The 15,139-nt window shown below is 37.5% G+C and overlaps 2 pseudogenes; both read right to left on the minus strand.

Annotated features, from left to right (window-relative positions):
- Positions 1-2,369: 2,369 nt before the first annotated feature.
- Positions 2,370-6,601, minus strand: LOC120164098 (annotated as a pseudogene).
- A 3,207-nt stretch (positions 6,602-9,808) lies between these two features.
- Positions 9,809-15,139, minus strand: LOC120164010 (annotated as a pseudogene).

The raw sequence follows: 15,139 nt of genomic DNA on the forward strand, positions 1-15,139 counted from the left end.
ACGGCTGGTTGTCAACAAATAATTTCCCGGTTTCAGAACCAATTTCAACTTCACGACAGAGGTATTGGACTCGGAACAATGCTACTTACTTGGAAGGATATCCAATTTCAGGCTCAACTTCACGACGAAGGGGCCCTATACGATTCCAAATTCACAAACAGATTGACCCAACTTCACGACGAAGGGGTCATCTGTAACGTCACAACACCAAAGTCTTCAGGTCAAGTTCCACCTTCACAACGAAGTATCTTGAGCCAGAAGACGACTCAGAGGCCACTTGTCAAAAGCTTTGAGCTCGTTTTCAACTTCACAACGAAGGATTTCGTGCTCAGAGTTTTCCATTTTTGACTTAACCTCACAATGATGGAGTCATTTTGTGATTGACAAACCAGTCTTAATATCGGACTTCAACTCTACGGCAGATGATATTCGATATGGCCGAAATTTATATCTTTTAATCTTTGCTCTATTTTCATTACACGATAAACGAGCAAAGAGGGGCAGCTGAAGATACCAAATTTCGCCCAGAAACATAAACACGTGAAGCCCAACAGACTTCTATCGCCTCTCCACCAGCGCAGCAACCCTCATATGTGAGGACTCTTAACAGCCGCCATGCGCACGCAACTATCTCCGAGAATCTCGACCATTATCAACACACCAGCGTTAGTATTTTACTAGGATTTAAATACCCAAAAATAGGAGTACATGAACACTATAAATACATTGTAATCCCTTCTGTAAGGAACACAGAGATTTCATACGAAATGCAAGCTTTTTCTACACCCATACATACGAAATACTCGAGCAAAAAAACAGTGAATAACACAGAAGCTTTCCAGCAAAATCACACGATTTACACTAGAAATTGCACAAAAAAATACGAAGGAATACAAGGAGATCGAAGCTTTTGTACCAATCTCGAAGCTAAATAAAAAAGACGAAAAAGGTTCTTAACCGAGGCGACGCGGGCTAGGAGCCTTTGGGAGTCGGCCACTGTGAGATTTGTGAAAGGTTAGGGATCTGTTTCCATCGCACGAAATAAAAAGGAAAGGGATATTTGTTGGTTCACGTGATCTGGAGTTAAGATAGAAAGATGAGTGCTTTTAATTTGGTTTTTTGGGTTAATATGACATAGGGTGCCTATATTTGTAGTTATCTTTTACTTTGGTCGCTTAAAGTATTGGTTTATTCACATTCAAGTCCCCTCAATTCCTACCGTGTTTTGCATAATGACCCCAAAATATATGCGTAAAAATTGCATTAAACCCCCTTAAATGTCACCATTTTTTTTACATTATGGTCCCTAAAATTCTACATTTTATTTATTTCACTTTTTGGCATTTTAATTTCATTATTTTTAATTTAGCCACTAACATGTTTCTGGCTTTGTTTATTTCTAATTTTGACACTTTATTTTCTGTCTATTTTATTTTAGTAACTGTTTATTCCCAAATTTGGTACTGCTTTTCTTATTTTTTGCATTTTTATCTTTGTTTATTTTTAGCTATTATTTTATGTTTTCTTACACTTGGATTTTCTTTCATTCCTTTTATTTATTTATTTATTTTTTAAAAATACTAACTTTTTTAATGATCTTTTTAGGATAATTTTAATTGATCAAGAGGTAAATAATTATAATCTAATTCATAAATTCTAATTTAAATTTTTAATTTTCGCAATTAAGACAACCGGTAAATTAATTGGTACCGAAAGGGCGGTTCAAGGGTGCTAATCCTTCCTTGACCGTAACCGACTCCCGAACCCAACACATTTCTGGTAAAACGCAGATCAGGTAAGACATAGGGTATCCGATCAACCCATTTATTTTAAAATAAATGATCGGTGGCGACTCCAATCCACATTTTTCAAGTCGAAGCCCAATTCCGGGGCCCAACTGAAAGACGGTTGCGACAAGTATCTATACTAGATTTTGTGATACATGTAATATAATGTATTTGTACTATTTATGTTATTTATGTTTATAGTGAGAACAAATTAATTTCAAATCGTCTAATTGTTTGACTCGATTATGATAATGACTTTTTTGAAGTATAAGATTTCTCTTGATCTTTTTGAAGGAAACAAGGGTTTATCACCTTGTATGAAATCTTCGATAACAAACAATACCAAAAAATATTATGACATTGAACATTCACATTTATAATATTTTCGATGCTCGAATTCATATTCTCAAAAAATATGCACTTTTTATCACAGAAAACACTTGATACTTAATTTTAACAGAATTTGAACTCCTAATCTTGTCTTATTTAAGAGATTGACTATGTCTTTGAGACCTTGGATTCACCAATTTTTATTATAATACAAATAATATCTATATTTTGTCAAACCTCTCAATCAAATGATATTGTGCAATTATAATACTTGCTAAGATATAATATTGATAATAATAAGGCTCCCTTTGGTTCAACAATTGCATAAAAGTTCACGAGTGAAGAAAAGGTCTTCGCCATAATTGAAGAAGATATAAAAGTTAACTGTAAAGGTCATCTTCATCAGCTCCGCCAGCCGAAGTTGCAAAAGGATCGGATGTTGCGGCCCTGGAGCCGGTTTCAGCAAACTTGAATTCACTTCCAAATCCCCTCGACTGTTGCAATGTTTGAGCGAATGCTTGGTATTTGCGGATGTCGGCATCGCTCACGCTCCTTCGAGCAAACTTCATTGATTCTTCGAAATGCGCAGCCTTGATTTCCGCCACTTCGTCATCCGCATCTTCCTCCATGGCTTCAGGGTTCTCACTTCTTCTCCTTTCTCTCTCAATGTCCTGGAAAAACAGAACGGTATCTCATGTTACGATCTTATTCATCGACAAGAACGAATGATAAACTAGGAGGCGAGGAAACACGCATAGTCGTACCTTCTCGATGTTCTCTCTGATGGCATATTTACATGCTCGTTGACAGATTTCGGTAATATCAGCTCCACTGAAGCCTTGAGTATATTTGGCAAGGGCTCTGAGGTCAACCTCTTTTGCAATTGGTGATTTCCTCAAGCAAGCCTTAAAGATCTGATGGCGAGAATCCTCATCGGGTAGAGGGATATAGATCAACTGATCAAGACGACCCGGTCGCAAAAGTGCAGGATCTATAATGTCTGGTCGATTGGTGGCTCCGATGATGAAAACAGTTTTCTTGGCAGACATGCCATCCATCTCAGTAAGAAGCTGGTTCAAAACCTATCAGCAGCACCTCCTGCATCTCCGACACTACTTCCTCTCTGCAATATGCAAGGATGAATCGGCATTTCATGAAAAACCCAACACCGTATACCACAAGCAAGATTTCATTGCTAGACTAATCCATGCGCACAAAGCCAGAAACTGAAAAAAGAATTAACATTGAACATACCTGGGTAGCAATTGAGTCAAGTTCATCAAAGAAGAGGACACAAGGAGCAGACTGGCGAGCCTTGTCGAAAATTTCACGGACGTTGGCCTCGCTCTCTCCGAACCACATTGTAAGCAACTCCGGACCCTTGACACTAATGAAGTTGGCCTGACATTCGTTGGCAATAGCTTTGGCCAGAAGCGTTTTCCCACATCCTGGAGGGCCATAGAATAGTACTCCCTTTGATGGCGACATCCCGAACTTCTCAAACTTCTCAGGATGCTCCACCGGATATTGAACAGTCTACGTGCCAAATTAACAAATTAATCCCATTTTCTATGAATTTAAAAATAAAAGGAGAGTAAACTAAGCAGTAACCAAAATCAGTGGACAGTATTACCTCTTGAAGCTCTCTTTTAACATTCTCAAGACCTCCGATATCTTCCCAACTGACATTGGGTACTTCAACGACCTGAAAAGATGCAAGGAAAAAACATATTAAAAAACAATTAAACCAAAAAGATCATAATTGGCAGTTAATCTGTACATCAAACATATTCATTATACTCACTGTTTCGCGCAGAGCAGATGGATTGCTTGTTCCGAGAGCAGTTGCGAAGTGCTCATTTGAAACTGCCATAGAGTTTAATATCTCAGCATCTATCGAATCATCTTCCAAGTCAATCACATCCATCTTCTCTCGGATGCACTGTAATGCTGCCTCAGTACAGAGAGCTGCAAGATCAGCCCCAACATAACCATGGGTTTCCTTCGAAATTTTTTCCAAATCAACCTGGCATTAAGTCGGGAAATTAATTAGATTTGATACTTGTTTAGACAGAAAAAAAATGGTTCACGATCTTTGAGGAAAGAAAATATGTTCCAATTTTGTATATTACATCTTCAGCCAGCTTCATGTTCTTTGTGTGGATACGAAGCACCTCAAGACGGCCAACTTCATCGGGGACACCAATATCAATCTCCCTATCAAATCTTCCGAACCTTCTGAGAGCTGGATCAATGCTATTGGGACGGTTTGTGGCCCCAATAACAATAACATGAGCACGGGATTTGAGACCATCCATCAGGGTCAAGAGCTGAGAGACAATCCTCCTCTCAACTTCACCATTTGTCTTCTCTCGTTTGGGAGCAATTGAATCAATTTCATCAATGAAGATAATGGATGGTGCATTCTTCTCTGCTTCTTCAAATGCTTTTCTGAGATTGCTTTCGCTCTCTCCAGCTAATTTTGACATGATCTCTGGACCATTGATGCAGAAAAAGAAAGCACCAGTTTCGTTAGCAACAGCACGGGCAATCAAAGTCTTTCCAGATCCAGGAGGTCCATAAAGCAAAATTCCTTTAGGTGGCTTCACACCAATTGACTTAAAGAGCTGTGGATGCCTCAACGGAAGCTCCACTAATTCACGTATCTGTGCCATCTGTTTTCTCACTCCACCAACGTCATCATAACCTACCTCATCTAATCTATTTTCGTCCTCCCTCTTTATAGGTTCTCCCTCACAAAATATCTCGGTGTCAGGTGCAACTACACAGTACTCAGCAGGGTCAGTCTCAATAACCTTGAATTCCACACTTCTCATTCCACCTCTGACAAGGAAGAAATCACCCTTCCTCACTGGGCGGTAGGCTTCCAGAAAGTAAGCTGTAATGTAAAACTATCTTAGTCAGTATTTATGCTCAACATTATATGTAATTTAACATCAAACCAAATCCTCAATTAGATTATATGAGTCCATCGGGGTGCACAAGATCAATTGATATAAAGCAAGTGAAAAGTAACACTCAGCAAGGGCTGTCTATAAAAAGTATTTTTCACATCATACATGCACATAAAAATAAGGAAAGACAAACTCCTTGAATGCTTAAGGCCGTGAATAAATGCCTTATGAACATACAAGGGTGCTCTACAATGTGAAAAAATGCACTCAATAAGCTAATTTATGTTATTCAATGAACCGATAGACTCAGAATTGATTAAAAAACAATCAGAACTATTTTGCCCCTTTAACTGCTTAGATCAGCAAATCTCCTCTTAATAAATAACAAAATACAAATCCATATATAAGTCGGGAATAAAGTATTCAGATAAACTCACGTTTAAGGTAAGCATCGAAGAGATTTCCAGTGACCCCTTCAATAGTGTCATCCACAGGCAAGATGTGCACCCGTTTCCCATACTTAACATCGGGACACTGATGCACAGATACAACATCACCGAGCCTTACCCTCAAGTTTGACCTGACAACTTTATTCATCCTGATCTTCGGTTCATCACATGTTTCGTCAGCGAGAGCAATGCAGATAGTATCTTTCCTCTTCTTCCCTATGGACCACAAACAAACATAAGCAGTGGTTAAGAGTTATGTATAAGCTTAAAGACATTGAAATTCCTAAACTTGTACACAAAAATTTGCAATTCCAATAACACAAACTAGAGAAATAATATTGACCCCCTAGCAACTTAATCATGTAAACGGCCTACAATGACTTCCATCACGCATTCCAATCTACCGCAAGGGAAAACACAAATCAAATATCAATTTAAAGACATCATAAAAAGGCCAATGAGACTCATAATTCATCAAACAAAACCCCAAAATCTACAAAACAACAAACAATTAACATAAACAAATCTCCATTAACCAAATAATAATGATAATAATAAAAACCTAATAAACAACCTACAATGAACTCTCATCATTCATCCAACCTAGCGCAAGAGAGACCCAGGTCGACTATGAATTCAAAACAGCATGAAAAGCCCATGAGAATAATCACATGAAACCCACAACAAACAACACCAAACATAAACAAACACCCATTAATCGAGCAAAACAAAAGAACCCAAATCCTAAAACAGAAACCTTGATGAGGATAGTGTCGCCGCGAAACAGCTGGAGCTTTTCCATGGTGTCGGGATGAATAGCAACAACGGAGTTATCATCGTTGACCGCCTCATCGACAACGAGCCGATTCGGTGCCTTCTTTCTTTCCAAGATCGCAGTACTGAAATCCCTCTTAGTCCCTTTCCTGAAAAAAACACAAAATCGGAATCGGATCATCGAAATCTAAAACGAACCCAATGAAGAAAAAGGGGAGAAAAAGGAGATCTGATAGTTTACGAGTCGGATGATTCTGCTTGGTTTGACATAGTTTTGGTTGATCGAAGAACAGAGAAGAACTTGGTATTGTCTGAATTTGATTGAACAATGAATGGGATCTGAGGAAGAGAGCGTTGGGTTATTTAAATAAGGAGGTGTCTTGTTGGGAAAGAAAAGGTTGGTTTTTTTCCCATAATACTATTAAATATTAAATTAAATAAATAAATCAAATAATAAATAATAAAATATTTTTAAAAAAAAATATGTACCACTTAAATATAAATTATTGTTATTTTTTTAAAGATTTTGATTTAAGTGTTAACGTCTAATATCAAAAAGTAAAGGGTTATTTCTAATTGATATTATCTTGTATTTACCTTAAATTAATAAAAATAGATTTAATATTAAATATAACAAATATTAATAAATGGTGCAAATTTCAATATAAAATTTAGGGAATTAAATGTTTAAATTTCCTCATATAATAAAATTTAAAAATAAACATTTTTTTCATTTATTTTTTTAATTTTAGAATTTTTATCATTAATAATAACATTAATTTAAAAAGTTTTACATCAGTAAATTGTTATTTTTACTAAATTTTATATTGTATTTTTTTCATTTTACAATTGTGTTAGAATAATTATAGCTTTTATAGGTAAATTAAAAAAAAATCCAAATGCATAGTTCCCTCCACGAGAATACAATTAAGGGCGAGTAAAACTCGACTCGATTTGAAAAATTAATTTTTTTCGATTCGAATTGATTTCAAGTTATAATTTCATGAACTCAATTCGACTCGAAAAAATTTCAAGTTCAAATCGAGTTGTAAAATACAACTCGAACAACTTAAAATTTTCTCTATCATCAATACTTGAACCACTCCGGCCTTCCTCAACTTCCAAGTGATCAAAATTTTTCAAAGGCTCGCCAACCTTCTTTTTCTTGTTCACCATTACCTTCAAAACACCATTTTTTGCCCTTAACCCTGATGGGTTCATCTGAATCAGCCATATACCTCTCCCTCAGGCCTCAACAACGGATAATGCATCTGAGTGCTATCTCTATCCTTCCTAAGCCTATTTCCATCATCATGATCACCCCGGCTCATCCCTTCACTTCTATCGAAGTACAAATCCTTCTTTTTCTTCTTCTTTACAGGAAGAGCATGGCTGCTTGGACCACTCTCATAATCTCTCTCAATACTCATCCGACCAACTGCAGGCATTGAACCCAACAGTCTCCTCCGGCCAACCTCTTCTCCACCATAATCAAATATGTTCCTTCTCATAATCATATCCTCGTCAAGTCTATCACACTCGTCAAAGTCAAACACCTCTAACCTACTCCTCTTACTCTCAGTCAAATCCTCCCCATTCCAACCAATGAAACCTTTGTCGCCTGGTCTCACCCTCTCGTCCCTATACCTCTTCCTACAGATTTCACTCTCTTCGTGAACAGCTAAACCATTACAAACTTGAATTGTTTCCGGCCCAACCCTCCTTGGAGGTGGCATTACTAGTTCGTCGCTGGAACCCGAATCACTCATTATCATCCTAGACCTCTTCTTCTCTGTTTTAGACTCGAAAATCTTACGGGTCACTTTGGACCCGGCTACACCCGAGCCATCCCCTTTCTTCCTCACAATCAAACATCCCGATTGTCTCCTATCCTTCGCCACAATCCCCGAATGCTCAGCAGATCTCGCCCTTCGATCAAATGATAACTTTTAATAAATCCTATAATCGGGTATCATTTACGTTCTTTACCCATTATTTAAATGATTTGTTTGTTATCGAATACATAATTAAATGATTTGGAATAGAGTTTACGCTTATTATTTATATATGATTTTGTTAATTTTATTTAAAGTTGGTATATTTTAAAAAATATTGATTACACAAAGATTAAAGAAATATTATAAATTAATACTAGGCCTGTAAATGAACTGAACGTTCAACGAACCGTTCATGAACCGTGCGGTGGGAAGTTTGTTTATGCGCGTTTATTTATTAAATGAACGATCATGAACAAGATTTTGCATTCGTTTAATTAAATGAACGAACATGAACAAAGGGCTCGTTCGTTCATTTACGTTCGTGAACGTTCGATTATATGTTCGTTTATGTTCGTTCATTTATGATCATTTATGTTCGAACAGATGGCAAGTTGAATATGTTACGAAGATTATTGAAGTTGTTTGGATTTCAAGAAGATTGTTTGTTGAACAAATTAACTTTAAGACATTGTTATGTTCATATAGCTTTTTTATGATTTATGTATGTTTTTGTCGTATTCGAACAAATTAACTCTAAAGTTGCAGGTTATATTAATGAATTTTAAATTGTTATTCTTGTTGTTTACTTTTTTACATTCGTTTGTTGTGTTTGAATAAGTTTTTTTTTTGTGTTTGTGTTGTTCGTTTATGTTCATTTATGTATTAAATGAAAGAACATGAACATACCTCCGTCGTGTGCGTTCGATTCGTTTACAAACCTAATTAATACATCTTTATTTTATTATAAATTAGTTATAAAATTCTCAAATACAATAAATAAGAAAGTTCATTATTAGTAATCCCACAATAATTCGAAATATTTTATTTTACAACTTTGGTAGAAAAAAAAACCATAGCTTTTTACTGTTTTATTAATAAAAAAACAAACTGCTTACGTAAAATGGATACCGATCAAATTTAAAATGAGATAGAAAAAAATTATATATTTTTTCCTAAAAACTGGTGGTAATTAATTACATGTTACAGTAAAAAAGTAAAGGATTTCAGTGATACGACTCTTGATCACACATTATGCTCCTCAGAAGAACCCGATTGATCTGAACAAAGATCCGATGTTTATTTGGTTTCCATCTCTATAGCATCGGGGTTTCTACGGGGAAGCCGGTTTCGCTAATTTGCCCCCGGAATCGAGATCGGCAGGCTTGTTTTCCTTAATCGAGACTCAAACTACAAAGTTCGTCGGAAATGGCTTCGTTATCGACTCAATGAACATCATCACGTATCGCCTTCATCAGAAGATTGACTGTTACAATGTCCATCGGGAGTATTTTTCTTGGTACCAGAGTCTGATTCTGTTTTATTTGCCTTGTCTACGGCGTTACAGTCCGTAGAGGTACTGGTATTTTCACTGTCCGAAGCAGATTCGGTTGCCTTGTTCCCCGACTGTGAATCAGTGCCATCATCAGACTGGTTATCTTCAGCAGGATTATGCTGCACGTCAAGTGCATCATGGCTTGAGCTAGGGCTTGCATCGTATTTACTATCCGGCCGATATAAATTCCTCGTGTCCGCTGTTTGATAATTAGTAAGTGCAGTTTCATTATTAGGTTCCGGGGATTCATCTGAGGAACCACTGGTTCCACAAGTATCATTTACAGACACATTTGGACACCGCGAATCTGAATCTGAATCTGCAACTGTAGTTTTACCATTCATTCGACTAGAAGGATGCAAACCACCATCATCACACTCTTTGAGTATCATTCCCAGATGATGAGCCGGGTTCGGATCCATTAGCCACCTCAGGAGTGATATTCTCATTAGATCTTGGCTCAGTCGTCAAGTTTGCATCCGTGTTTTCTAGCTTCAGCAGGACCTTCTGCAGCATAGCTATACCCGGAAAGACCAACATATTCATCGACCTCATTTCTTGTTTAACCGATTCCTCAAGAGTAGTGAAACCAAAAACTGCAGTCCAGGTATGTGTAATTTCAGCTATAGCAGGGATGACAAGTTTGTGAACCTTGAGAGAACAGAGAGCCTTCAGAAAAACAAAGAACAACTGAGTTAGGGACAATCCAGACATGATATACACATATGAACACGCTCCTCACAGCTTACCGACTCAATAGCACCGAAAAGCCGTCGGAACATCCCCTGATGCCTGTATATGTGACGTGTGCCGATGAATGGCATCTCTGCTAGCTGAGTTCCATGAAACCTCCATATGGAAATAAGATACCAAATCGGTATGCAGTTATCAGAATGATAGGTAATCCAGATGCATTCAGAGCAATTCTGTTTAGAGATTCTACCCTTCACAAAGGGGAAAAGGTGCAGAGCATACAGATGCCAAAATGTTAATTACCTGATTGATGCTGCAGAAATTATTTCATCGCCTCTCTCCAGAATAGCAGTGTAGAATCCGGAGTAATTCAGCCTGTTGAAGTTTGATCTTCGAAGATAAAAGCAGTAAATTGCAAACAGTTAGACGTTTGAAATTTGACAAAGAAGACGAGAATGGTAAGAGCATTAACCCAAATCATAGCATAGCAAGAGTTGAATGTAAATTTAAACTGTTGAATAAAGTAATATCAAACACTGATTAAATACGAAATTTATCCCTCGGACCCTTCAGAAAACTGTTATAATATATAAAACTGTCAGACATTTCTCTACGGCAACCAAAATGCTTACCCACAATTATAAAGGACATTCTTTACTAAGTTGATCCCACTCCTCCTGTCAACAATGGGCAAAAAGCATTCATCCATCACAGTCAGAGCAACAGCTAGTTTAGAATTGCATTCCACCCTTTGTGGAAGCCCTCTGGCAAATATATATGAATCTGCATCTATTCTTCGGATAAGAGACCATGAGAATCCTCCTTCTAGTTCATGTTTGACCCCTAGATACTTCTGTAAACACTCAAAGAGCTGTAGAAACAAAAAAAAAAAAATCAATATGTGCTTTCATATGTTTAAACATAGTGCCTTCATGGTATGATATGAAAGCAGGCAAGCCATGAACCAGAACAAAATGCATAGAAACAAGCTAAAAATATACCAATTTTTATCATGGGAAAATAAAAAGCGAGGAACTAGGACTTCATAATGCATCAACTGGATAAGGGAAATACCTAAAACAAATTCCGGAATCAAATGATGACATAGATGCATCTACCTGATAACAATATTACACACCCACAAACCAACCTTTCTGTTTAAACAATATGATAACAAAAAAAACACTGCAGCAAATACAAAATTTATTGCTACACATCATGATAAGTGTTTTACCCACAGGTACAAATCTACATATTTGCCTTGCACACTTCAAACGTTTCGAAGAAACAGTATGGTTCCCAAACAAAGATAAAGAAAGAAACTTTGAGATGCACAGCAATGGAGAAAAAAATCCCATGTCAAGTGGCATAATATACAATCTAGCAGATAACACATACATAAACCTCGATGGACTGTTTATGATTAATAGTATCATGGTAAAACAGTGAACACCACATTCGAATAAAATTTCATTGCCAATAGGGTTCATAGTAACATTGTGTTAGCCAAAAAACCATAGCAACAAAAGTCAATAACATCATGTAATGAAAACCGAAGTTACTTTCGAACGAACATTATTTCCTTCTCGACAGTTTGATGCAAGATAGGTTTAGATGGTATACGGAGGGCATGAATGCTTCTACAATCAATTCCCTTTTTCTTGGTTTACATCTAATTACAATATTCAGAATTCCAACAGAAGAAAAATATATTACCTCACTACATGTCTGCCCACAAAAAGGAAGAGCTAAACTGTTGGATTCAACATAAATCTCATTTGTCACTTTGATACAAGATTTGTGGTCTGCAGAAGTGGAAAGGATCAGATTATTTTTGAAAAGAAACCAAAGAGAGGAAACTAAAAAGGAACTTCAAAGTTAAAAGTATTGAAAACACCAAAAAGAAGAGAATGGGTACATCTTTTCTCGCACAGGCTGCAAGTGAGAAGGACACCATCAGTTATATCATCCTCTTGAGCAACGCTCCTGCCATTAGCACAAACTTTGCATATGCAATATGGGCATTGCCAATCACCCGCTGGTAGAAACTGTAAGAGTGTAGATATAAAGCTAAGTGAAGCCACTAAGCAGAGCATTGTTAACAAGAACAAGCCAAGTTTGTGTTCGACTACAAAGTAGAATAAGTAAACAAGCCCACAAAAAAACTTTCAACAGGAGTACAAATTCAAAAAAAAAATCTAAAATAGTGTTGCTGTAAGGAGGATAAGCTTATAGGGAAGAAGAAGAAAAAAGAAAACAATAGAAAGTAACCCCATTTATATATGCAAAACATTATATAGCAGGTGCAAAAGTTAGGCAACAATACCTCCATATTGAGGCAGCTCTGATGTAATGTTGAGGGACAACTATCACAACAAATTAGATCCCCACCATCTCCACAAATGCCACAAGTATCATCATTGGGGTCATCACCATTTACATCTACAGAATGATAACCAATCTGCTCAGACTCCACTTGTCTGTTCCATGCATCTATTTGGCACTGAAGGAGAGAAACACCAGAATCCAAATATATATTCTGAAAAGGCTGGCGCAATTTGCTTCCAGCATGAATCTCAAATTTTGAAATGGTTAGGATCTTGCTACAACAACCACAGTGAATTCCATCCCTTGTGATCCAGCCCTCTAGCAGTACTTTTGTATGCTTATAGTTCATATACAGCACCTTTTGACTCAACTGCACAGCCCCAGAATCAATCAGCCAGGCAAGCAGTGTTCTTTTCCCAGAATATGAAACAAGGTCACCACCCTCTGAACACGGACCCACATTAGAAACACGAACCAACAAGGTGCATCTTCCAAGTTTTCTACTTTTTCTTCCACGGACAAGATGAGAATTGGATATAGATGATGGTTTTTCATAGCTATCACGCATATGAAGATAACTTTTTGAATTTCCACTGAAGGCATCATTGTCATTCATCCTACATTTATATGACTCCCTTCATGAAGGAACTTGGTTTCTCTTCATGACTCAAGCTATCCATACTCTCTTCTTCATGCCTGATACTTGAATATTTCCTAGAAACAGGTTCTCGAGCATTCTCACTGTCACTTTCTCATCTTTTATCTTCTTTTTCATCTCCCTCTTCTTTCCTGTTTTCCTTGTTAATTGACTGAGTACTTTATCTGATAGTGGGGCAAATGCCGGACCATCCCCAAAGCGATTCCTGTTATTGTCCTCGTCTAGCTGCTTTAGAAGTGCATCATATGCCTTGATGATGGACCAGTATGCAGTTCCAGAAGGGTTGATGTACACTGCATCCAAGTAATGCCTGTTCCGCCTTGGTCTATAATCGATTGTCCAACCTGCTTCCTGAAGCATCCCCCTTATTTGTGTACGCAATTTCTGTTTTTCTGTACCACACCCACGCCTAACTTTTCCTTCTTTGATTCTGGTAGACTGAAGCTGCTCAACTTGAGTTTTCTCCTCTTTGCTACTTACCCTCTTTGTTGGGTTAGAAGTTTCAGAATCCTTTGGTCGTAGCTTCGGAGATGTATCACTGTCCTCTAAATCACAGTCAGAGACCTTATTCTTCTTAGTTGTTGTGTCCTTATCAAACTCTTTTTCTTTCTCTCTTTCCTACCAAATGAAACAGGCTTCTCGAGAACTCCTGTCTCCGAGTACAATGATGGACGAACATGCAAGTTCCTCCTAACTGCATCGTCAATCCTTGAACCACTCCGGCCCTCCTCAACTTCCAAGTGATCAAAATTTTCAAAGGATCGCCAATATTCTTTTTCTTGTTCACCATTACCTTCAAAACACCATTTTTCCCCTGAACCCTAATGTGTTCATCTGAATCAACCATATACCTCTCCCTCAACAAAGGATAATGCATCGGAATACCATCCCTATCCTTCCTGAACCTGTTTCTATCATCATGATTAACCCGTTTCATCCTTTCACTTTTATCGAGGTACAAATTTTTCTTCTTCTTCTCATGAAAAGCATGCCTGCTTGGACCACTCTCATATTCCGTCTCTATACTCACCTGAGCAACCGCAGGCATTGAACCCAGCAATCTCCTCCCACGTACATTGTCTCCACCATAACCAAATCTGTTCCTTCTCATAATCATATCGTTATCAAGTCCACCATACTCATTAAGGTTGAACGCATCTAACCTATTCTCTTACTCTCACTAAAATCCTCATCATTCCAACCAATGAAACCTTCCTCACTTGCCCTTATCCTCTCCTCCCTATTCCTCTTCCTACCAATTCCATTCTCTTCATAAACAGCTAAACCATTACAACTTGAAACGTCTCCGGCCCAACCTCCTTCGAGGTGGCATTACTAACTCATCGCTAGAACCCGAATCACTCATAATCATCCTAGACCTCTTCTTATCTGTTTTAGACTCGTAAATCTTACGGATCCCTGTGGACCCGGGTCCACCCGAAACATCCGCTTTCTTCCTCACTATCAAACACCCCGATTGGCTCCTACTCTTCACCACAATCCCCGAATGCTCCCCAGATCTCGACCGTTCTTCCATCAAAACCAAACAAACAAATAAGGAACCTAAATTCCTATTATTTTCCTCAAATTCATCGAAAATTAAAACAAAATCAGTTAAGAACAGAAGAATAAAATCTAAATCTCGCTCATGAACAAGATCTGTGGTGGAAAATTCCCTTAAAAATTGAAGAAAAGGTGAAAACCAGACTGAATAAATACAAAATTTAAAAGAATGTCTAATATTTTCAAACGAGATAATGTCTTGCGCGAAAAGTGATACCTCTCTGTTGATAAAACGCGATTTCGTTTTACCGGCAATTCGCCGGCGATAACTGACTTAATTTCCCGGCGAAGAAAACAGGAGAGGAAAATAGA

Source organism: Hibiscus syriacus, unplaced genomic scaffold (genome assembly GCF_006381635.1).
Source record: "Hibiscus syriacus cultivar Baekdansim isolate YM2019G1 unplaced genomic scaffold, ASM638163v2 tig00111504_pilon, whole genome shotgun sequence".
NCBI classification, from domain to species: Eukaryota; Viridiplantae; Streptophyta; class Magnoliopsida; order Malvales; family Malvaceae; genus Hibiscus; species Hibiscus syriacus.